Below are 26,562 nucleotides of genomic sequence, written 5' to 3' on the forward strand. Positions count from 1 at the left end.
TGAATCAGGTTATTAACTACAACATCCCTGACATTTTTCTTGGAAAAATGCTTTCTTGTTGTTTGCTATAGCCTTAATGTAGGTTCTTTAACTCAGCAGTAGATGTAGGCTTCATTTTAGAAGGTACACACTAATATACTTTAAAGCAATGATTCATATTTTTACTCTTTTCAGATTAATTTTGCAGTACATAAGGAAACTAAATAATGGATTTTTTATTTGCCAAAGCTAATTGAAGTAGATACTTTATGAGGTCACTGCGAAGCAAGTCATTTACTATTCAGCAGGTTAATCATGAATATTGGTGAGTTTATTTTTGGCCAGCCTCTATTTTAAAAGACAACTAAGGTGTTTTATTTTAATAGAAACAACCAACTTATTCTAGAATTTTTTCCTTTGCTAAAACATGTATAATTATTTTACCAAGACATAAATATGCAGTCTCAAATTTTTTACTTAATGTTGTGTGTGTGTGTGTGTGTGTGTGTGTGTGTGTGTAGTTAACCATAATTTTAAAAAAATGTTTGTTGGGGAATATTGGGAAACGGTGTGTTTCTCCAGGGCCCATCAGCTCCAAGTCAAGTTGTCATTCTTCAATCTAGTTGTGGAGGGCGCAGCTCACTGGCCCAAGTGGGAATCGAACCGGCAACCCTGTTGTTCAGAGCTCATTCTCTAACCAAGTGAACCATGTGGCCACCCCAGTTAACCATAATTTTTGTACTTTCTGTAGTAACAAAAATAAAGACCCCTTTCATCCAAAAAACTGAAAATATTTTATGTAAAGAACTCAGTTTTCATCTTTAACTTTTTATTTGTTTGTCCACATGAAAGACTAATTTATTTATATTTTTCAAAATTCTTGTCAAAAATGAATTTGTCTTATGGGAGAAAATAATCCCTCTTTATCTGTATAGGATGCTCCATCACTATGAGAGTCTGAATCCAGGTGTTCATGGGATTTCTTGGATTGATCATTGAGAAATATTTTACACGTGCCTGCATTGTATTAAGTGCTATGCTGCAGACTGGGAATGTAAAGTTGATTCCAACCCAGACCCAGTCCCTACCATTGAGTTTAGTGGTGGCGTCAGAGATGTGAAAAAAGCAATCATAATAGAGGATTGTACACAACATAGAGAACAAGTTGTCACAAAGGAATTGACTTATAAATTGGACTGACAGTTAAATAGAAGGTCATTGGGCAGAGAGAGGGGGAAGGGCATTCCAAGCAGAGGGAATAAGATGTACAAAGGGTATGAATAAGTGTGACACATTAGGAAAATTTTAAGACATTTTAAGAAATTGTGACTGGAGGGTACACGAGTGGGAATTAAGTGTAAGAGATAAGGCTGGAAGGATGGATAAGATATAGCTTGTGAAGAGCCATGTATGCTAAAGATGTCAGGATGTTTTTCCTGTTATTTGCCCCATTATTTAACAAATCTGAAGACACTCATTGACTGCTGTGAACAAATAGCCACACCGGGTGTGTGTTGATTCCACATTTCTTAGATGCCGATGGATTGATTTGTATGTAGCCAAAGAGAGCTCAGGGAGCATTTGTATTAGATAAATGGGAATTTTTTTTCTTGCCTTGCTTGGCACTTTCTCTTTTGAAACACATCTTGTGTTCTGGGCAAGATCTACTTAGGACACATTTTGCTGCATAATCCCCGGTGCAATGTCCTTGGATGGACCTGGAGAGGCTAGTTCAGGGAAGGTCAGATCTCTAACCAGCTGGAGCTTCTGTTTCCTTCCTAAAGGAATCTTCTCTCCCTCTATTTTTTGCCTGTGTTATTTGTTCCATGGTCTGAGCCAGTCGTTATTCTCCACATTATACTATCATATCACCATCATCCATCACCACCATTACCACCATCAGCAGCAGGAGGACATGATAGGAATTCCTAGTGTAGATAGAAGGAAACTCATGACTTCTTCATCAATGACTCAGGAAAGCCTTGCTGCAGAAAGTACTCTGAGGTATTGGATTTTATATGAAGGAAAGTTCTTTAAGAAGTCTTGCACCTGATGTTTCTAGGTCTAGTTGAGCTCAGTCTGGCTGGGTCTCCTCACTCTGAGACTACTGTTTCAACCAGGAAAGTGCATTGCAATTTCCCACAATGTAGACTTGACACTACTAATACCTCCCACACTGAGTAAGGCCTGAGAGTCTAGGCCTGAGTGGGAGCTCACACCGTGCAGAGCTCTGGTGGTGCCTGGAATGCACGTCCCACACTCCATACATGATGCCACCCAGGTGCACAGCACATACCTGCTGATCTCTGTCCATGGTCCTGTCCTGAGTCTGCACACACTTCCTCACCACCCACACCCACACCCCTACCTCACTCATGTACTGCACAAACATTTGACAACTGAAGATGGCAACAGTTTTCTCCAGGCCTCATTTCCTTTACTTTAAGTCACTCAGCCTGTCCCAATATGCTTCAAAGGCTCACCCTGAGACAGAACACTCAGTGGCAGAAGTTGTCCCGGCCTATGCTGGCTGTGAACACAGCAGCCAAGTCACCTGAGCATGCTGGACAAACAGGGGCAGGACACTCCAGACACTATTGATTAGAACCAGCATTTTGCTCATTTGGCCTCAATTTATGGGTTTTCTTTGTTTATTTGTTTGTTTTAAGCCTTCAAGGAATGTCTGCAGGGGCATTGTTTTTGAATAGTTGTCATGAAAAAAATGACACGATGCATTCATCATTGCTAGCATCTGAACCCTAAGGTTTAGTGCCTCATCTAGCTACCTACATAGTCTGTGGTCATAACCTTTATTTTCCATGTTTATAAAGTAAATAGTGAGAGTTTAAGGGTAAAATATTATAGAGTTCCAAAGCCTTCCCACTCTGGCCCCATTCAGCCCTGCAGTGGGCCCTGGCTCCAGCCACGCCAGACATGTCACTGACTCCAAAATACATGGCTCACAATCCCACCTTGGCACTTCCTCAGCTCATGCTCTTGCCCTCACTGCCTAGCAGAACCCTACTTCTCCCCCAAGGCCACCACACTCAGTACATGCCCAGGGGCCCCCAAACTCCTCTGGTCTCGTGACCAGAGGCCCTGACTTACCTTCGCCTCTCACATAGACTCATTCTGCACAGCCTGAGAGTATTGCTTTCCTGTCCTCCCATCCCTATGCTAATAGACTATGGGTGCCTTTCTGAAAAAAACTATGTCTTTGATTGCCTCTGTTATCTCCTCCAGAGAATGAACACACAACACCAACCAAACAGTAGCTGCATAACTTATACAATGCAGACCCCGCTGCCCCTCCTAGGGCTGCTGAAAGGAAAAAAAATGAAACATCTATTTTCAGGAGGGGGAGAGCTACAGTTTTCTAGTGATGTTTAGGACAAAGGAGGGAAGTTTTGAGGCAGCTTCTCAGTTCCACTATATTCAATGTGCTGGGTGCTGCCCCTCCAACAGCCACTGCTGGTTTCAATTTACTCACTTCTCAAATCTGGACCCTCTCAGTTCTTTAGGGCCATCCTTTGGAATTCACTGGGGAGAGGTGCCATAATGTCCTAGCCAGATGCCATTATTATTGTTGTTCATAGTCTCTGGCACAATAGTGGTACATTATGTGAAAAATAATATGGTAGTTTCCTACCTTCTATATGCATATGATACTGTGATAATGTTACTCTGTCATTCACCTAATTTTATTCCTGTGGGTTAAGGTAGATTACAAATTTCCTCAGTATGATGGAAAACAACTTTCTGCGTCTAGCTGCAGGATGGCAGCACCTCTTATGCACCCCCAAATTCCAGGCACTATAGCTTCCTTCACTGGGAACAGGCCATTGTGGGACTGTTAGAGACTATGGCAGGCTGAAAACTACAACACCTTTGGCACTTGGGTGGCATCTGAAATGCTGTGGCCATTTTGGAATACCAGTTCCAGAAGCTAAGAAGTCACCCAGGCATGTAACATGGAAGTAATGGAGGAGTTAAATGTTTTTCCCCAAAGACAAACTCCAGTAAACTTGCTTTTTAATCTTCGTCATCAAGCTCTATTAGCCAGTGAATAATGAGATCATACTCTCCATTTCCCACTGAGAGAAACTGAGGGTCAGAGAGGTTCATTGATTTTCTGAACATCACACAGATTGTCAATGGCAAAATTAAGGTAAAAGCCCAAGATTCTAGGTCCTAGTCTCATACTCCATTATCCCATGTTGTCCCAATGGACATGCTACAATTGACTGTTAAATAGCAGGCACCAATCGTTCCCAACTGGGCCTTCTTGCATTGAAGTTTCACAGCAATCCTCTCCTTTAGATCTGCCTTACATGGAGAATGACTATATAAGGGAGCCTTTGTAAGTTTTAGTCAATGAAATCCTAGGTGAAGGGATGATGTGAGCTAAGACGGCTGCCTTGACCGGAGTTCCACCCTACACAAAGCAAAGGATGGAGTCAAAATCTGATCAATGTCTTTATATTTAGTGCCTTTATTGTGCTGGGTACTGTGGGCAGACATGGGCACCAAAGTTAAAAGTACCTGCTCTCAAGTGAAATCACTATTTTAAAGAGATAGCTGAACTCCTATATTCATTGCAACATTATTCACAATAGTCAAGATATGGAAACAGATGAAGAGACAAAGGAAATATCACACACACACACACACACACAAACACAAACATGAATATTATTCAGTCTAAGAAGGAAATCCTGCCATTTGTGACAACATGGATGTACTTGGAGGACATTATGCTAAGTGAAATAAGCCAGGCAGAGAAAGACAAATACTGTATGATCTCACTTATGTGTGGAATCTACAAACGTTGAATTCATAAAAACACAGAACAGAATGGTGGTTGTTAGGGGCTGGGGTGGGAGAAATGGGGAGCTGTTGGTGGAAGGGCATAAAGTTTCAGTTAGGCAGGATGAGTAAGTTCTGGAGATCTAATATACACCATGGTAACTATACTTATTAATACCATATTTTATACTTGAAATTTGCTAAGAAGGCTGATCATAAATGTTTTCACCACACTAAAACAATCGTGATTAAGTGAGTAATGGATGTGTTAATTAGCCTGATTGTGGTAATAATTTCCAAATGCATATGTATATCAAACATCACATTGTACACATTAAATATATATATGAATTTTATTTGTGAATTTAAAAAAATACTCATTTTCCTCTCTAAGTGAGAAGTCTAGAAGGGGAGAAAGAAACATAAGCAGACAGTGTCAGTATCCTACGCTAAGTACAGTAAGGAAAATACAGATGCTGTGGAATCACAGAGGAGGACACCAACTGAGGCTGGCCTACACGTAGGGATGGGGTGTCAGAGTTTTGTTGGAGTAGCGACAGCTAATGACAGTGCCTGGCCCATTAAAATCACTCAATAAAAGTTAGCTCTTCTTACTATGGCAATAGATATTATCCCTGCCCTCACGGAGTTCACAGTCTAGCAAGGGAGAAAGAAGAGATAATACATAATTCAAGCTAAACGGTCTGTTAGAGAAGACAGAAATGAATAATACCCCACATCCAATGAATGGTGCTGATGTGCCAAGCAGTATTCTAACATTTAGTCCCCACAAACAACCCTAGGTTTAATTCCATTTCCCTCAATTAGGGGTGAGGAAGCTGAGGTACAAAGAGGTAAGGTAACTTACCTAAGGCCAGGTTAGTTACAACTGATGAATGGATGGTGTTAAGTACTCGGATATGAGGAAGACAAAGCAGCAGCCCCTGGCACTCACAGGCAGGCCATGTTGTTCTCCTATTGGACATAAACCATCTTATGAAATGGCGACATCAGACATGGTTACTCTGATAACACGATAAAGTGAGACAAAACAATGCCACTTAATAATTTAGTCTGAGCACAGCTGGAAACAAGGTCACTAAGCTGTATACCCACTTTAGCTTGTCCTCCCTATAGAGAAGATTTATTAAGATGCCCAGTCATAGAATTGTCCTTGTTTTCTGACAGCATTCAATACAGAATGAACCCCACTTTCTTAGACTCTCCCCCAGATTACCCAATCAAAGCCCAAATCCTGTAATAAGTCCTTTCTACCAACCTTTTACTAAGACACTGCATGGTTCCTGATTGTATTGGTCACCTAGGGCTGCCATAACAAAATACCACAGACTGAGTGGCTTCAACAGCAGAAATGTATTGTCTCACAATTCTGGAGGCTGGAGGTCCAAGATCAAGGCATTGGTACATTTAGTTTCTCCTGAGAATTTTCTCCTTAGCTTGCAGATGGCTGCCATCTCACTGTGTCCTCACATGGTCTTTTCTCTGTATGCACACACCCCCAGTGGCTCTCTGTGTGTCCACATTTTCTCCTTTTATAAGGACACCAGTTAGATTGGATTTGGGCCCACCATAACCACCTCATTTTAACTTCATCATCTCTAAAGGCCGTGTCTCCAAATACCTTCTGAGATATTGGGGTTAAGACTTCAAAGTGGGAATTTGGGAGGGGCCAAAGTTAAGCCCATAAGATCGATGGCGTTTGTTCTCCCTCATAGTAACTAGTAACATCACAAGCAAGCAAGGCACTGAGATGAGGAATTAGAAGAGGGCCCCCTGAGCCCAGACTGAGACTTCACAGCTCAGTGATGAGACACACGGAGAGTGCTTCAAACTTGATCAGACACCTCAGACCTTGTTGGCAATGGGATATCTAGAACATTTGTCTCTTGTACTTTGCCAAGGAAAAGGCAACAGCCTCCTCAACCTGTGCTATTTCTGGGGAGGGGTTGTGTGACAGGCTGTAGAGACTGTGTTGCGGGTGATGGAGAGAAGTTGCACACATCAGGTGTCACAGCCTGAGCCTTGGTGGCAAAATGAGGCTGCAGCTGTGGGAGCAGAGAATCATGAAACTGGGTGGTGCCTGAGGGGAGAAGCTGGGTTTTGGAACTGGATTGCTGGAGCAAGTACGTTCGTGTTACTCCTACTGTTCTGGCAGCAGCCTTTCCATCTCTTGCTCTGGCTCCTAGTGGAGTTGGTTCAGGGGCCCAGGCCCCAACCTTAAAGCCAGGGTTCCAGGAGGGCTGAGTGGTGCTGTTTAAGTTGCTCTGCACCCCATTGCTGTTTCCTGTTGGGTTCACAGGAATTCCGAAGGGGCACAGGGGCACGACCCACTAGGGAACTTCTGAATGACAGCAGTTGGGCAGATCACATTTGTTTCCCGGCACATTTCACATTCTCTTCTTTTCCCCTTCTTTATTACAAAAAAACACGGCTGTGCAATTCTCTGGGGAATGGTCCTTCATCCTACCCTTCTAATATGACCTACCCTCCTGGGGGCATAGACTCAGAGGTTCTGGGTAGGTACGGACTGAATGGTTGGATGCTTGGTGGAAGAAGCCATTTAGATATTGCTCCGTAAACTTCAGAGCGCCAGTCTCTTGTACACATCACTGCCCTGAAAGCCATGGGAGAGTGGTGTCCGCTGCGTGCCCGCCGGGGGCAGAGCACTGCGCTGGTTGCAAGAATGCGAGTGGGGGTGGGGTGGGTGGGGGTGGGGAAGGGGTGCGCGCCCTTTATGACAGGTGGCTGCGCAGTGCGCGCTCCCGGGAGCCTGAGGGGAGGGAGGGAGGGACAGACGGACAGAGTGGGAGGGGGCACATAGGGAAGGGACCGTAGACAGGGTAGGGAGAACGCGGGAGGGAAGGGAGGGCGGCGGTGGGGAGGGGAAGGAGACGAGGGACGGGTCCAGCAAGGACAGCCGGGTTGGAGGAAACAATGGCAGGGGCCATAGCCATGGTGGCAGCCGAGGCAGCCCCACTCTGGGCACCTTTCTGAATGGGCAGTGGCAGCTCTGGGAGAGGAAGAGAGCAGGCAGCGCCCGCAGAGGCTCCGAGAAAAGCGGCGGAGGGAGGAGAAGGGGGAGGAGGAGGAGGAGAGAGGGGGAGGAGGAGGGACGAAGCCGGAGAACCCGGGCAGGAAAAGCAGTAGCATCAGCAGCAGCCGCCGCCGCCGCCACAGCACTAGCAGCGTTGAGCAGGAGCCTTAACAGGACAGTGACAGCAGCACCTCCCCCCGTGGCCGTGCCTCCCGCGGACGGCCCCAGCCAGCGCACTGAGCGGCCTCGGGCGGCTTGCGAGGTGACCACGGCCCGGGCTGGCGCTGCTGGCCGCCGAGCGCGGAGCCCAGGAGCGGCGGCAGCCCCTGAGGCACCGAGTTCCAGGGCCCGAGGCCACGGCTCGGAGTCCACGTCGCGCGGCGGCGGCGCCGGAGGCAGCGGGGCGCGTGCACCTTGCGGCCCGGCGCATGGGGGCAGAGGCGGCGGCGGCAGCTCGAGCCACAGCGGTGACGGCGGCGGCCCGGCCTTGAGCGTCCCCGGTCGGCCTGTAAGGTGAGCAGGAGCGCTGCCGGCCGGCCGCGGCCTTCTCGCCGGCTCCCCAGCTGGCTGGGAGGAATTGGGAACCCACAGAGAAGAGGACGGGGGGCGGGTGTGTACGAGAGAATGGCGTGTGCGTGTGTGCAGAGGTAGCAAGGCCGCGGGCGCGCGGTCCCGGCTAGCCCTGCCAGGTACCTCCACCGAGGACAGGCCGCGGCGCGACGCGGCCGCGGGGGGAGGGGAGCCCGCCCGCGCACGGCCGCTTCGTCTCGGGCCGTGGTCAGCACACGCCACGCGGCGGCCCGATCGCAAGCCAGGTGCGAAGCGCCGCGCCCCGAGCACGCGCCAGCGCGGCGGTCCTACGCTGGGGGCTCTACCGAGCCTCGCCCAGCTGCTCGGTCAACTAGGCCGACGGTGGTCCAAGGCCTCATTCCGCTGTCGCACGCGCCCACTCGAGTGGCGCCCAGTCGGCGGGGCCGGGAGGCCGCGAACTCCGCGCAACGCGCTGCTCAGCGGGCGTCGCTCTGCTGAGGAATCCAGTGCTTTCAGCATGACTGCTTCTGTTGCTCTGATTCGCGAGGGACCGAAGCACCCGCGCAAGGTTTTCGCTGTTCCCCAAGTTAAAAAAAAAATTGCCATCCCCACTTCCACAGCAGCTCGCTGTGTTTTTGTCGAGTTTCTGGTTGCGTTGGGGAATAGCTGCTTTCCTATTTTGCGTCCTAGCTCCCAGCGTGTTGAATTCCGTGCCCAGCAGTACACTTCGCCTTGTGGCCTTTGCCTAACACTCCATTTTCTACAGTGTTACCAGTATCTGAAAAGATGATTTGTCTGTAGGGCTTGCCTGGGCTGTTGTTAATAAGCATCTAAATCACTTTAACCTGGATTTCAGGGTCTCCTCGCTTGTTTTCATCGGAGGAGCAGTGTTCCGATAGTTCCTGAGAAATTTTGCTTGGTGAGAAAAGGTGCTCCAGTGGTCTTCTCTGAACTATGGAGACCATTTGCGTTTCCAGGCATGAATCTGCCTGACAGCTTTACACGTACGACAACATTTCACCAAACGTTTTATTTACAGCAGTGGCGTTCTCATGGAAATATAAATATAAGAATTTATATTTCCTTAAAAATATTTTTAGAAGGGAACAAAAAAGCCCTAACTAACTGTCATTTCACATATTAACTGGAAACCCGGCTAATCAAATAAAACTGGCTGAGTTTCTGAAACTCTATCCCAGTGAAATATGTGGCTGTGAATATAATTAACCATCTGTCTAGTGAGCAATTTAAATTTGGGCTGCTGCATTTTTATGACAGTGTCTAATTTCTGGAAGACTTGTACATTCACCCAGCAGTAAACAAAAACATGTTTCCTTCCTGGGTCAAAAATTTACTTGTGTGTTGGTGGGACTTCCCTTTCTCTCCCCCCAACTCATCTTTCCTGGTCCCCACACTCCTTGACCTGAGAGCTCAAAATCTGCCCCTTGCTTTTGCAAATGGCATATTTACAATACAGGAACTCAAACCAGCCATGGCAGCTAGTGATTACACATTTTGTTCCTTAGGAATACCTTCTAATATTTTACCTCCCACAGAACCTAGATAGATTGCATTCATTTGACTTGAAAAAAATACAATTTCTTGTACACACGTGTTCAGATAGACTAGGGTGATTTAAGAAATTGAAGACTTGAAATTTGACTCCATTTACTTTCTCTTACTCAAATTATCCACCTAGCTCTCCCCTAGCTGTCCCAACCACCCTTCTGCATACCATAGACACACATACAAAAATGATATCCATTTGTCCTTATACTCAGTTTTTTAGATTAACAGCATTCAGATGTGTGATTTTAAAAGTATGCTGAGAAACTGATTTTTCTTAGTAAATAATAAGTGTAAAAATACCATAACATGAAGGAACATTGTGCATATTTAAATTTTTTTCTCTATGATTTTAACCAGAAATTTATTACTAGAAAAAAAAAGAATACATTTGGGGTGGAAGTTAAATGGCCCTGGGAAGATTAGATTTCAGAGACTACCAAATAGCTGTTGTTAACAGAACAGAATAGAATCAAAATGAACCACACATTGATTGTGCAGTGAGCTAGAGAAAGTCATTTAAAGGAGAATACTTTTTAAAACAAATATTTGGCTAAGTAACAGCTCTGATAAATGGGTAACAATTATTGGAAGCACATGGTAAAATTTGACGTGTGTCAAGTCTGTTAAATCAACCTGTTCAGTGAGTAAATCTTCAATGCATCAATGCTTTTTAGTGCATGTGCACACGTGCGTACACACACACACACACACACACACACACACCTATAACACCGTTGCCTAAGTGAAACAACTGCAGAACACTGCCACTTTCTCTCTGTTTTACTCCATCCTTCTCTTTTTTTCTTTTTTCCATAATCTTCTAATTACCTGTAAACTACACAGCATGCAGAGAGAACTAAAAATGCGGTGGTGTTGCCTGTGTTAGGATGTGGGAGAAGAGAGATGGGAAAAGTGCTAAGTGCTGGATTCTACACATTCAAACACGCGCATGGACTTCTGACACAATCACTGTGGAAGTCCCTGTCTTATGGAAGTGTTAGCTTGGGAAAGAAGCATGGATCACAGGTACTGTGTTCCTAAGTCCAGTTCTATTGAATCCTTTTTTTCCCCTCCAATTCCCTTAGTAAGGGGAGAAGAGGAGATTGCATTTGCCATTGACCCTGTTGCATTACCTTTGAATTTATTTCTCTGGTGTCACATACATGGTGTAAGCGTTCCTGCTTGCAGTAAGCAAGAGGAGTGAAGGACTTCTCCAGGGCTACTTGGAAACCAAGCAAAGGGCACTGGACAAGACTGCATCACGTGGGGCTACCTTTAACTTCAGACTTTTTCTCTCATGCAGAAAATTTGGTTTTAGGCAGTGGGGGTGCCATGACAGTGCGGGGTCGGGGACGCTGCCTTTTAGTGATGATAGGCCTTTTTCTGGGCCAGTTACAGGTAAGGGGTGAGGACTCTCTATGGCTCTCTTTCCATCGGTCCCTCATTGCCCACAGTGGTTCCCAGGCGTCTCCTAGGGAATGTACTCTTTTTCTGTATTATATCAGCACTATGACCTGATGACTTTCCCTCCCTTGATCTGGTGGAAAAAGGACTGAAATCTACAGGACCAACTGATACGCACATAATTGTCATTTTTCTAAAAGATACTTCAATGGGTCATCTTATGTATCCCCAGTAAGATGACTTTGAGATAAACAAGTAGCTACTATTTTCTCAAACACCCCCAAACTCCATTTACAGAGTTACACCTGTCTCCCTCAGTAGCTCATTTCAAGTATCACAGTTAACCAAAGAGCTGCTCCTAATGTTTACCTTGAGGGGGTTAGAGGTTAGAGACCAAGGTTATACCTTGGGCCTGACTGCTTGCATACTACCAAGCCAGGCTTCATCCAGAACAGGGACACATTTTCATTCTGTTTCAGGAAGTTAGGGCATTTCCTCTATGGAGAACTGTAAGTAGGGTGGCCATATGTTGTGGTTTATACCTGTTGTCCCAGGATACTTATTTCACCCTCAAAAGTGTCTCAGTTTGGAGAAAAAGTTTCGCGGTCACCCTTACTATAAGCCACCTCCTTTAAATCAAAGTGTGCTTCTAGATTTGAGGAGATGGTTATATTTGTAAAATTTGGGGGAGGGGGGATACTGAACTTTGAAGATGTCATAGGCCCTTAATTGGCTCAGCCTATCCTTTTCCTAATTAAGAAGTCTTTCTGGAGGATAAGAATCCCAGAAATGATTCAAGCTTTGGGCTTGACTGAATTGGATTATTGGGTCCAAAGATATCCTTCCAAAATGCGTGTGTGTGTGTGATTGAGAGAGAGAGAGAGAGAGAGAGAGAGAGAGAGAGAGAGAGAGAGAATGGCTGGTAATAGGTAATGAACTTAAAAGCATATCAGGAGGCATTTAGGTTTAGAAAGATCATCCTGACCATGATGGTGATAAAACAAAAGAGGGTGGTAACAACGGAAGTGTGAATTCTTTTTAGAATATGTTTTAAGAAGTGTACAGGTTACTCTCTCTCTGTGCAGAATAATCTGCATGTGGTCTTGCCAAATATATAAATAAATGTTTATATATTGATATTACATATGTTTCCATTTAATTTTCTGTAATGCACAATATAGCCTTTTAAACTGTCTTCCAGTGCTAAGTACCTGTGATTGGCTTTCATTGATCTAGGGCAAGGGTCAAAAATATTATGGCCCACAGGCCAAATCTGGCTTGCTCCAGAAAAAGAAGTAATGCAGACAAGAAGAAAATACAGAGCCGTTTTCAGTTGGTTTTCCCAGTGTTTCTAAGCTTCCCCTTCGTCATTGAGTTTTACTTAGGCCAATGTTCAAAGTAGTCCACATTTCCTGAGCACACACCTATCTGCTGATTTCTAGGGTTTGGGAGATTGTCCAGAATCTGCTGGAGTAGCAGGGGGATGACTCAAAAAGGGAAACCTGCGTGTGAATTTGTGAGTCAAAATGTCAATAGTGATCTTTGTCCCCCTGCTGATTGCAGTAACCAAAATGTTGCAGAGCTACTAAATTCTTTCTGCCTTACTTTCCAATATTTGCCATTTTTTTTCCCCAGGCACGCATGTGATTTATTAAGCCAGAGACCAGGTCTCAGCAATTTGCTTGGACAGAGACCTGATGTCTCTTTAGTTAAATAAGTGGAACACATTCTGATAATGTGCTTCACTGAGTAGGGGAGTAGATAAAATGGGACATCACCATCTAACTTAGGAGTTTCTAACTTTTTTTTGACATGAACCCCTGTGAAAATTCAATGAATGCCAAAGATACTCTCTTCAGAAAAGGGACACTTGCATACATTTTCAGGAAGTCCAATCGTGCATTGTGACTTAAAAACCTCTGCAGTAGCCTTTGCCTAGTTGTTATAAGAATTGCCATTGCATGGTTCTCATGGTCACAGCAGCCTGAAATGGAAGCCATGAAAATGACTCTCAAAAAAAGCCTTTTATTAGTATACCTATGGGCCACAGCTCACAGTTACTATTGCGATCATTTTTCTGATTAGCCTCCACAGGCATTTTTTCTTTATTATGAAAAAGAGTCACTTTGACATTTCTGTTCTCACCAAGGACAAGTCAAGGCTAGTTTTCCCAAATCCTTGACTTGTCAACTTCCAGATTCTTTTTTTTTACACTTTTTCATTTATTTTAAGTGTGTTTTTCCAGGACCCACCAGCTGCAAGTCAAGTAGTTGTTTCAATCTAATTGTGGAGGGCGCAGCTCACAGTGGCCCATGTGGGGATCGAAACGGCAACTTTGTTGTTAAGAGCATCGCACTATAACCAACTGAGCTAACCGGCCACCCAATTTTCAGATTCTTAAAAATGTCTGTTCAGCACTCACCCCCCACAAGTTCATTATTGATATGTAAAGCATATTCCATAAAAGCTCACACATGCTCACCTGACACCATCTCTCTCTCTCTTTCACCTATCTCTCTGTCTCTATATATTTCTCTTAGCCAATGGCCTTGAAAAAATAGGAAACCCTTGCCAGCACTGATTGTTAGGTATGGTGATAGAGTCAGAGAAGGAGGTGGTGTCCACATATCTTCATGAGGACCCTTAGGACTCGTATTAGGCATCCTGGAGATCTAACATCATATATTAAAGGTAAAGTTCTTTAAGCCCTGCAAACATGTCTGGGCTTGTTGCTGAGATGGCCAGTTGAGGGACACCGGTGTGTGTTCAGTGGTCCTGAGGAAATGAAAACTCACACTGGTGTGTCTTCTTCATTCAGGAGACAGAGTTATGTTAAGGGACCATAGGCACTAAGGCTGCAATAATAACACCTTATAATTCTATAGCCCCTCTCTTCTAAAGGATTCAAAGGGCTACTATGTTTTATTTCATTTGGCTTCACAAACAACCTCATGGACTTAGGAAAGGTAAATATTGAAGACCACATAGTACAAGCTGCTTCCCCTCCCTGGCCTCAGAGTTTTCAAACTATGAAATGTGGCCTTGGTCTAGAGCTGATCTCTAAGGTTTTTTCCCACAGTAACAGTTTCCATGATAGTAATGTTTTCCAGATGGGGGATTTGAGTCTCAGATACTTTAAAATGAGTTGCCCAAAGCCACACTGTAAATCAGAGACAGAGTGATAATTACAGGTCAAGCCCTGATCCCTTTCCTTAGACTGTTCTGTCAGTGGTTTCTTTGAACAGTGAGGTAAGGGGGACTGTTGCTTCCAAACACTGAAGCCTGTGTTTCTCTATTCCATTGACCAGTCTCCCTTGCCTGAGCACCTTCCCAGCCTACCCCTCACTTATCAGCAGGGCCTTCAACCTTTCACTCCATGTTGCCCGGGATCTGTATCTTGTTTGACTGCAGCTGTTTTCCTGACCAGATTCAAGGCCACTGCCACCCTTAGAGAGGCTATGGCTCTTGAGTGTGGCAGACAGTCAGGGTGGGGAGAGCCATTCCAAAACATCATGTTGTGAGATGCCCACAAACAGCACGGATGGCTGGCGGGGAAAGGGCTAACCCAAAGGGCCAGGGGAAAAAATCAAGAGACAGTGAGTTGATAAAAGCAAATGCATTCACTTGTCAATCACTGTGCAGCAAAGAGCCAAAATTTAGATTTTCTCAGAGTTGGGGGACAAGATGGCATTTCTGACTTGACAGGGAAGGGAAGGTAGTAGGGGGAAAATGAAAAGCTTTATCTTCAGCAGGTTCAGCTTTTGAAGTAAGACGTTTAGTTTAACAAATGTTGTAAGCTGAGTACTGTGAGGGAATAAATTCAGAGAACCATATTCCCCATATGATTCCTGGAAACCAGTAGGAATTTGGCTCGAGAAGGAATGGCAGAAGGTGATTTGTGGTGTTGTAACAGCCACCTTGGAAACAGAGATGGAAAATTTGTGCCTGAAAGGCTCGGCATTTGAAGGAGACTCACTGCAAATTTCTGTCCAGAGAAATCAGCAAAACACAGTGAGGTTTTAAATACATATGTGGGGGTGGGGGTGGGAATGGAACACCCAAGAACCTCTGTCTTATAATAGGTCCATTTGTTAAATCTTTGGCTTATGTTCTAGAACAGGAATTTGTTAGTTACTTTTGTGCAAGAACTTCCTGGGGTTCCCAGGGTCTTGCTCTATCTTATTCCAGTGACCTGGTCTTGCATTTTTCTTTGTCCTGTGACTTTTTTCTCTTTTTCATTTCCCTTCTTTTGAGATTAAATTTGCTTGTCATTTATCAAAATAACCCATGAACATTTCACAGATTTTGAAAAATGCAGAAAAGAAATAATCAACATTTGGCTTTTAAAAACGATATATGTTTTCATTTTGAGTAAGTAGAAACATACTGGAAAACACTGAGAATCAATTATATAACAAACACACCTGGATCTCTACTCAGAATTGATAAACAACATTTTTATTGTGATAAGATCATTTAATGTATCTACCCACTTCACAAATTTTAAGTGCACAATACAGTATCATTAACTAGAGGTACTACGTTGAACAGCAGAGCTCTAGAACTTATTCACGCTGTATAACAGCAGTTATTGTTTTAAACGTAAAGTTTGCTTTAGGTTTTTTTTCCAGTGGGACAAATAAAACAGTACAGACAAGTTAATTTCTGTCCCTTATTTCCGGCTCAGTAGTGAATAGAGATTCATTACTGTGGCAAAGATGAATTTGGAATGTATTTTTCCATTTCATTTTTATACTTTACACATGTGTCTATGTATATGTACATTTCTGTGTGTTTTTCTTAATTGACACAGGTAATATCCTAATGTATGTGTCATTCTGCAACTATATTTTTTCCTTCATTCAACATCTAGTTTGGGGATGTATTCCATTTTCCTATTTATAGTCACCTTTTCCACTCTAACTGTACCCTAGACTCAATAACATGTACATTACTTTCTCATGATATTTTTATGATAAAATCATATATAATCACATTACAGGTAGATTAAAAATCCAACCAGTTGGTAGCTCTTAGGACCAAATATCTCAAAGGCTCTAGGCAGCTCAGCCAGGCCATTGATTTTGGCTATAAAACATTAAAGAGCATGATTTTAGAGATTTTCCCAACCTTGTTAAAAAAATGTTTATTTTTTGTGGCTGTTTCAGGGAAGTTCATAAAAATTATGCTAGATTAAAAAAAGAAAAACATTGAAGAGCATACCTCCCAGTCAGTTTCTCACCCCATTTTATCAAGGAGTAACAGAGGCCCACAGAAGGAAGAAGACATAGCAAGGGCACATGTCCATTTAATATTGTACTTGAAACTCCTGTCTCCCTGTCTTGCATGTGAAAGCCTTCCGTGGCAGAGAGAGAGGGAGAGAGAGATAGAGGAAGAGAGAGAGAGAGAGAGAGAGAGAAAATAAAACCGCAATTTTTTATTATAAAAATTATCAATTCTAATACAGTGTGGGAAATATACAGATTAGTACAAAATGAAGAAATCAAGTACTGACCATTTTACTATTTTGGTCTTCTAACCTTTTCTCCTGTACAATTTTTGTTTCTGTGGTAATACCTTATCTTGCTTTTTTTCCCACTCAAAAGGTAGATTTGTACATTGAAATCTTGCCAGTGAATAATTATTTAAGGCACAGTTTTGCTATTTAGCCATGTCAAACGATGGTCAATGGCGCCAATGTAGAGCAAACAGGAATCCCCAATTTGGAGTGCGTTGAAGAAGGAACCTTTATTCCTTTATTCAAGGCAAACAGCTCAGTTGTGTTACAGCTCAATTATGTAACAGCACTGCTGTGACACAGCATGGCTGTGATGTGGTCCTGGGGCAAGATCCTTCTCCAGGTAGACAGTTCTGCTCTGCTCAGGTAAAACAGACATCTTTGTTGTCTCAGTTCCAGGCCAGGACAGGCAATCTTCACTAGGAAGGGAAAGTGAGCTCCTGAAAGGGGGCAGGGGGAGCTGACTTATATAGAGAGAAGGCCCACCACCTAGTCCCTAGTTGGTTTGCGCTCATGCAAATAAGGACTCCAAACTCTCAGTTTGATTGTTCTCAAAGGAACTGTCCTGATTGGTCAGAATGGAGTCACTCTGATTGGCCAGTGAAAATGTTGATGGGGGCGGGGAGAATATAGCTGCTTGGCTCTGATTGGACAGGTAAAGCCTCAATCCTATTGGTTGAAATAGGATTCCAGGAACTCCTTTATAAGAGCTGGCTCAGCTGGCAGGGGCACAGTGCAGGCAGGTAATTCAGAGTGGGAGGCAGGCAGCTCAGTGCAGGCTTCACCCTAAAGTGCCGTTCGTGTGATGAGGCCCCTGTGTGGAAGCACTTGCTGGGCTCTGCTTTTTGGTTTGAGCCCAGTGAGCCACCAGGAGACTCTCTTGATAGGTGTCTTACTTCTCAGGGTGCATGGCAATCAAAATAGCATAGGCTGGGACTTGTGTGGAGAGCAACAGTGGTTGTTTCCCCATTCCCTAGGGTGGGGTGCTCAGTTTTTCCGGAGCTGGAGCTCCAAGAAGATGACAGTTTTTAAAATTTCTTCAGCATTTACTACGAGAGAAAAAGCCACACCACTTCTACACACACACACACACACACACACACACACACGATTAGAATTGTTGAGTACAATTGTAATACATGCAAAACGGCATTCTGTGAAAACCTTCTGGGACAGGTGATGGTTCATCATTCTAGACAGTTCAACGTGTTTGAAACAATGAAGCATGGAGAGATTAAGGTATTTGCTCAAGGTCACTCAGCAAAAAAGGACAATGTTGAGAGTAAATAATAAAATTAAAAAAAAATAAAGTGCCATTTTCCTTGGTCTTGGTCTTGGAAAGCCAGACTGTAGCCCGCTGAAGCTCACCATGTTTTGGCTTTAATCAGTTTAATTCATTGCTAGCTTGCCCTGGCTGCCTTTGATTCTCTTTGCATCGGCCAAATGTCAATTCGCAGTAGTTGTTCAGAAGCACTTGACAGTTTCAATTTTTTCAGTTCCAGGCTCTCTTCTATCGTGCAGGGCTGGAAAGCCAGGAGTCATGCTAGGTAGGGGCTAGCTGCATTTCCATCCCAAACTCCTTCAGGGCTGGTGAGAGTGTGTGGTGGTGGTGCTGGTAGTGTGTGTGTGTGTGTGTGTGTGTGTGTGTGTGTGTGTGTTCACCTGCAAATTAGTGAGGACTGCAGGATTCAGAATGTTCAACATTTTAAATTGAATTAAACAAATCCTCTAAAATGAACCCTATCCCTTGCCCAAGTATTTGTTTTTAAAGATACTTATTTTTGAGGTGTATTGAAGTTCAGAAATAGGCAGGATAAGGCTGAGCAAACACACGTTTTGCTGGGACACAGGGTGCTCTTGTTTCCAGGTCATAGAAGCCAATGTTGGAACAAATCCCAGCTGTGTTTACCCCCAGATTCAAGTTTCAGTTCCTGAGAGCTCCTTTCCACTCCCTTTTCTCCTCCCCCACAGCTAAAGCGGCCCTTAACAAGGAGTAGCTTTAGGCACTAAGTAGCATTTACCCTTTAAACTGGGCAGACAACTTCTCTGGGGGAGTCTGAACTGCCGAGCCTATCAAAGGCTCTGGGAAATGGGAAGTGACACTTACTGCACCTAAAGTCCAGAGAACTTGACTGCATGCTGACCAGCTTAGTTGTGGGAAATCTTGCAATATTTTTTTTTTACCTATGGAAAGGCCCCCACTTAATCAGGACTGAATGCATGGGTATAGGGGGAGTAGGGGTGTTGCAGATGGCTCACAGATGTCCTCAGACCCAAGGAGGATGGCAGACCAAGAAGTCCATTGTTCATCTGTGTCCAGTGTCTCAGTTGAGTAAAGGTTACAGTCATCACTGAGAAAGACAAGAGACACAAGTAGATGTGGAGCCCAGGAGAGTTGCCAGGGGCCTCAGCTACAAATCAGCTAGATCAGTGCTTCCCAGTCCTTTCATACTCCCCCCAAACCCTTCTGTTATCTTTCTTCTCAAGGCTGGGTGCTTCGAGGAACTTTCTTCTCCTGAAAAAGCTTCACTTCTTAAATAAGCTTCTCTGCGTTCATCCACACACATGTGTGCGTCAGAGCTTCTCATCAGCATGGATAACCAATGCAATTCCAGGGAAAATCAAAGAAACCTGACATTTAGATAAGTGGGGCAGCTGTGTGATAAAATTCTGTTTTCCTTGAAGTTTGGAAGTATTGAAAATGACTTGAGAATCCCAATGATTACCTCTGTGGTGTCGTAAGATGACCAGGGACCTCAGGCTGGGACTCACTGATCTAGTTCACTCCCCCTGCCCATTTTTGAGTCAGCAGGTAAGGCTCTTGACCAGACAGAATGTTAATCTTTGAGCTGGGATTAAAACTCACCCCATTGGGGGGCAGTTTGCATTCTTTTACTTGGCTTCCCCTATGACACTTCTGGCCCTATAACTGGGACTCATCTCTGATCAAATTTTTTAAATGTCATGAGGGGGACTTTTGGCCAAAAATCTGTATTAGTCAGAATTCTGCAGAGAAACAGAGCCAAGAGGATATATATAGAGAGATACATAGATATATAGATGTAGATGTCATTGGTCAGGCGGTTATGAAGGTTCACAAGTCTCATGAAATGTCTGAAAGCTGGAGACCGGTGGTGTAGCTCCAGTTTGCCTCCAAAGGCCTGACGACCAGGAAAGGCAATGGTGTAAGTTCCAGTCCTAGGGCAGGAGAAGACTGATGTTGTACAGTTGGACAGAGAGACTTTCATGTACATTAAAGGCACACCCGGTGCTTTGGAACTACCTTGAGATTTAAGACAGGCCCTCAATTTCTGAGATGGGTGTTAAAGGAGCTCTTCTCATTCCATTTCTCTGAAGCTCAAAGTCATTCACAGATCCAGTATACTCAAAGACTACCTACTGAGTGTAAGATACTATAGCTGGGGGTAGGGGAGGTGATAGGAGTAACAATGGAGCACTACGTGAGTAAAGTAGCGTCCATTTCAGAGAAGCTGTTTTATTAGGGGAGAAACGTGCACCAGACTCTTTCCAAGACCAGGTGTGCTCACATAGCGCATGCCTCCGGGGTTGTAAATTGCATGGGTGATACTTTATTAAGCACGATTCCCTGGGACTGAAAGGTATGTAATGGAACCAGGAACCAGGAACCAGCGACTGCACTATTTCTGAGTGCCTACGGGAGTAGTAAGCTGTGCCTCACTGGTGCTCTGTGCAGCCAATCACAGCACAGTTCAGCAGCACTCCCACCCAGGCGGTTTGTATGTTTACCAAATAAGCCTCACTTTGACATCTCGGTCACAGGTGTTTTCTGCCTTCTGGAAATGACTAGGAGATCAAACCGTTTTAATCTGATACGTTAATCACCTTTTTCTGGATTACCTTGCCTATATATATATCCTTAGAAAGGCAAAGGCAGTCATGCCACAATGCTCATTCTTTTTATTTTATTTTATTACTTTGAATTGTAAAATACACACAACATAAAATGGGCCATCTTAACCATGTTTAAGTGTACAGTTCTGTGGCATTAAGTACTTTCACATTCTTATGCAACCATCGCCACAGTCCAGCTCCAGAACCCTTTTCATCTTCCAAAACTGAAACTCTGTCCCCATTCAACACTAACTCCTCATTTTACCCTTCCCCCGAGCCCTTTGGCACCACCATTGTACTTTCTGTCTCTATAAATTTGACTATTCCAGGTTCCTCACATAACTGGAACCATACAGTATTTATTTATCCTTTTGTGACTGGCTTATTTCACTTAGCATAAAGTCCTCAGGTTCATCCATGTAGCATGTGTCACAATTTCCTACCTTTATATGTACATGTCACATTTTCTTTAGCTGTTCATCTGTTGGTGGGGACACTTTGCTTGCTTCCACCTTTTGGCTTCATAATTTGTTCATAATGCTGCTATAACAAATATTGCTTTGAGACCCTACTTTCAATTCTTTGGGGTATAAATCCAGAGTGGAATTGCGGATCATAAGGTAGTTCTATTTTTAATTTTTTGAGGAACTGCCATACTGTTGTTTTCCGTAGCAGCTGCAGCATTTTATATCCCCACCAATAGTGCATAAGGACTCCAAATTATCTACGTCGCCAACAATTATTTTCCTTTTTTTTTAATAATAGCCATCTTAATATTTGTGAGGTGATATCTCATTGTGGTTTTAATGTGCATTTCCCTGATGATTAGTGATGTTGAGCATCTTCTCATGTGCTTACTGGCCATTTTAAATCTTCTTTGGAGAAATGTCTATTCAAGTCCTTATTTTTAAATTGGGTTGTTTGGGTGTTTTTGTTGCTGAGTTGTAGGAGTTCTTTGTATATTATGAATATTGATCCCTTTTCAGATATATGATTTGCAAATATTTTCTCCCATTCTATTAATTGCCTTTTCACTTTGTTGAAAGTGTTTTTTGATGTACCAAAGTTTTACATTTTGATATAGTACAATTTATCTATATTTTTCTCTTTTGTTGCCTGTGCTTTTGGCATCATATCCAAGAAATCATTGCCAAATCCAATGCTATCAAGCTTTTCCTCTATGTTTGCTTCTAAGAGTTTTATACTGTTGGCTCTTAAATTTGGGTCTGATTCATTTAGAGTTAATTTTTGAGAAACAGTCCATCTTTATTCTTTTACATGTGTGGATATCCAGTGTTCCAAACACTGTTGGTTGAAAAGACTATCCTTTGTCCATTGAATGCTCTTGGCACCCTTGTTGAAAATCAGTTGATCATAGATGTGAGGGTTTATTTCTGGGCTCTCTTATTCCATTGTTCTATATGTCTATCCTTATTATGCCAGCACCACAATGTTTTTATTACTGTAAATTTGTAGTAAGTTTTGAAATCAGAACGTGTGATGACTCCAACCTTGTTCTTTTCCAAGATTATTTTGGCTATTTGGGGTTCCTTGAGATTCCACATGAATTTTAGAATGGATTTTTCCTATTTCTTCATAAAATGTCATTGGGGTTTTTGTATGGATTGCATTGAATCTATAGATTGCATTGACATCTGAACAATACTAAAACTTCCAATCCATGAACATGAATGTCTTTCTATTTATTTGTGTCCTGTATTAATTTCTTTCAGCAACATTTTGTACTTTTCAGCGTACAAGTCTTTCACCTCCTTGGTTACGTTTATTCCTAAATATTCTTTTTGGTGCCAGTGTAAATGGGATGGTTTTCTTAATTTCCTTTTTGTAGTGTTCATTGTTTTTGCATAGGAAAGTAACTGATTTTTGTGTATTGATTTTGGATCCTGCAACTTTGCTGAATTTATTTATTAGTTCTAACAGGGTTTTTTTTGTGGAGCTGTTAGGGTTTTCTACATATAAGATCACGTTGTCTGTGAACAGAGATAAATTTACTTCTTCCTTCCCAATTTGGATGCCTGTTATTTCTTTTCAGAAAGTGTATTCTTAAAGTGTTTTCTTGTAGCTTTTCCTGTTTTTTAAAATAAATGTTTCGTTTTAGGACAGTTATTTTATTTTATTTTTTTATTTTTTTTTCTTCTTTTATTTATTTATTTTTTATTTATTTATTTTTTTTATTTATTAGTTTCAGGTGTACAAGACAAGGTAATACTTAGACGTTCATCATTTATATCCCTCACACTGTGAACCCCCCTCCCCCCATCCACTATCCCTCCGACCTCACACTGAACCATCACATTATATATATAAAATTATAGTTGGCATTCATTAATGTTTAGCTTCTGGTGTACAATGCCATGATCAGGTATCCACAGTATCCCTGAGGTGGTCTCCCAAATAGGACGCATGTAGGACAGTTCTAGATCCCCAGAATTTTTGTGATGATAATACAGAGAGTTCCAATATATCTCACAACCAGCTTCTCCTATTATTAATATCTTCTATTATTATGGTACATTTGTCACAATTAACAAACCAATGTTAATATAGTATTATTAACTATAGTCTATATTCATATTTCCTCAGTATCCCCCTACTGTCCTTTTTCTGTTCCAGGACCCCATCTGGGGACACCACATTACATTTAGTCATCAAGTCTCCTTAGTTTCTCTTGACTATGACAGTTTCTCAGACTTTCCCTCGACAGTTTTGGGAATTAGTGGTCAGGTTTTCTGTAGAATGTCCCTCAATTGGGACGTGTCTGATGTTTTTGTAATGATTACACAGGGGTTATAGGTTTTAGGGAGGAAACCCACACAGGTAAAATGCCATTTTCATTGCATCCTACCGTTTTTCCCTGAAATATAAGACCTAGCCGGACAATCAGCTCTAACGTGTCTTTTGGAGCAAAAATCAATATAAGACCCAGTCTTCTTTTATTATAAGACGGGGTATAATATAATATAATATAATATAATATAATATAATATAATATATACCCAGTATAATGTAATATACCCGGTATAATATAATAATGCTGGGTTTTATATTATTTTTTGCTCCAAAAGACTCATTAGAGCTGATTGTCCGGCTAGGTCTTATTTTCAGGGAAAGAGAGTAGCTACAGTATATATTAGCAATGTGCCTTATCACCGTTGATGCTGATTGTGATCATCTGGCTGAGGTGGTGTTTGTCAGACTTTTCCAGGATAAAGTTACTTTTTCCCATTTTGATAATGTACTCTTTGGGAGTAATTACTTTAGGCTGTCCACACTTTCAGACTGGGAAGTTATGCACCACTTCCTTGAGGCTGGAGTATCTACATAAATATTTGGAATTTTTGTGCACTGGAGCTGTGTCTATTCTCCCTTCTTTGTTTCCTTCCCCCCCCCTTTTTCTCTTTTAATTACCTTTAGTTAATTTTCCATTTCTCTAACTTCCAATCAGAACTTACCACTTTGAAATAACCAGTGTTGCCATATTCAAAAGTAACCAGAGCCCCATGCTGATTCCTTCTGATCGCTAAAATTTAAAATGTCCACAAATCACCTGTTTCATATTCACATCAGTGGGAGTATCTTAACCCCTGGCCACATTGATTGCATCAGACATAGGCATTTGACCCAAGCCTAATGAATCAGTCAATCCAGAAACCTTTGCTGGAACTATTTATTCCTCTTTTCCCTGAAATTGCTGAACTTGGAAGATAGAAACCTAGGGCATCTTCGCCATCACAAGAAGAGAACCTATCTGAGAATGAAGTCAACATGACGGCAAGAAGGGAAACAGGATGGGAAGCTACTGGCTCCTCATTTTTTTTGACACCTTCGTCTAGGTCTTTCTGAAAACAGAACCTCACTTGGACCTTTCAGTTACAGAAGACAATAATTGCCCCATTTTGGCTAAGCCCTGACTTTGAAATTTATGTCTTTCTCATTTTTCAACTCCCCACCCCCAACTAATATATACGTTTAAGGCTCTAAATGTCCCTCTCAGCGTGACTTTAGCTACATTCCCACAAGCTTTACTATGCCACACAGCTTGTGTAGCATTCAGTTCAAAATATTTTTTCATATCCATTGTCATTTGTTATTGGACCCATGGGTTACTTAAAAGTGTGTTGTTACTTTTCAAACACTCGGGGTTTGTTTTTTTTTTTTTTGATATCTTTTTGTGATTATTTCCAGGTCCCACCAGTCTGTAAATGTATGTACAGGCTCTCATTTCCCATAAGGTTTTCCTCAGCACGTATTATGGGCACTTGACATAGATGTTACATGTACTCAGACATATTTAGTTTGTACACTATCCATGGAGAAACTATGTTTCTTCTCTTCCATATAGTTCTAGTGGGGTTGTCAATCATTGTAAAGCCCTTCCCCCAACTTTTCCTTCTGAGAAATGGACATGTGACTCAAGATGGCCAATCAGAGTCTTCCTTAGGAATGTTCTATAGTGCTATCAATAGCTACCCCTTGCTATCCTGTTCAACTGCAAGGTTATGAGTGTTGACAGCTCCATGGGAAAGGCCTGCAGAAAGAACAAAGTCAAACTGAGACAAGTAGAGCTGAGAAATGGAAGGGAAGCTAGAAAAGAGCTAACATCATTTGAGCCCTTAGATTCATTTCAAACTGGAAATCCCTATACTTCCCATTTTTCTTAACCCACAAATTTGCTTTTTAAATTTGGGTAGTGGTTCTGTCACAAAAAAACAAAAGAACCCTCTATTGCTTATAGTGGGTTGAATGGTGACCCCCCCAAAAATATGTCCATGTCCTAGTCTCTGGAATCTGAATGTGACCTTAATTGGAGAAGGGGTCTTTGCAGATGTAATTAAGTTAAATATCTCAAGATGAAATCATCTTGAATTATCTGGATTAGCTCTAAATCCAATGGCAAGTATCCTTATACCGTGTTTCCATGAAAATAAGACCTAGTTGGACCATGAGCTCTAATGCATCTTTTGGAGCAAAAATTAATATAAGACCCAATATTATATTACATTACATTACATTATATTATATTATATACCCGGTCTTATAGTGAAATAAGACCAGGGCTTATATTAATTTTTGCTCCAAAAGATGCATTAGAGCTGGTGGTCCGGCTAGGTCTTATTTTCAGAGAAACACAATAAGAGATGCACACTAGAGAGAAGGTGGCCACATGAAGATGGAGACAGAGGTTGGAGTGATGCAGCCACAGGCCCTGGAATGCCTGCAGCCACCAGAATCTGGAAGAGGCAGCAAATAGAATCTCTCCTAGAGCTTCTGGAGGGAACCAGCTCTGCTGACACCTTGATCTTGGACTTCTGGCCTCTTAAACTGTGAGAATCAACTTCTGTTGTTTGAAATCACCACGTTTGTGGTAATTCATTCTGGCAGCCTCAGGAAACTACTGTATTGTTCCACTTTTGCATCAAGTCAGAGAGGTAACCGAGGGTGTTATTTGGACCCTGATGTCTTACAATGTTTCAAACAACAGGGACTGAGCCAACAGATGCCATGCTGTATTGCAGATTGCCTATTTCCTCTGACCAACAGTTTTCTCACTGGCTTAGTCCAGGCATGCCTGTCTCATTCTTAACTCAGAATGAGTTATCTCCTAGGAGTTCCTGTTAAAAATAGGTTCCTGGGGAGTCTGTCCTCCCTTACCCCTACTTTACCATTGAGAACTGTTAACAACTCAGGCATTCGAGTTGGCTAGAACAAGATTTGAGTTCCAGATTCCTGTGAGACCACGGACAAATTGCTTTATATTTTGGAGCTCCAATTTCTTCCATTGTAAAATGGGAATCTCTGACTGACT

General features: G+C 42.6%; 1 protein-coding gene across 1 annotated transcript in view; it reads left to right on the forward strand.

The window, feature by feature from the left end:
* The first annotated feature begins 7,606 nt into the window (after positions 1-7,606).
* Positions 7,607-26,562, forward strand: part of NEXMIF (neurite extension and migration factor) — a 97,891-nt gene continuing 78,935 nt past the window's right edge. The window contains exon 1 of the mRNA XM_081041932.1: positions 7,607-8,353. The gene's annotated coding sequence lies outside the window, so the exon portion shown is untranslated. The remainder of the gene's footprint in view (positions 8,354-26,562) is intronic.

Source organism: Rhinolophus hipposideros (genome assembly GCF_964194185.1).
Source record: "Rhinolophus hipposideros genome assembly, chromosome: X".
Lineage (NCBI taxonomy): Eukaryota > Metazoa > Chordata > Mammalia > Chiroptera > Rhinolophidae > Rhinolophus > Rhinolophus hipposideros.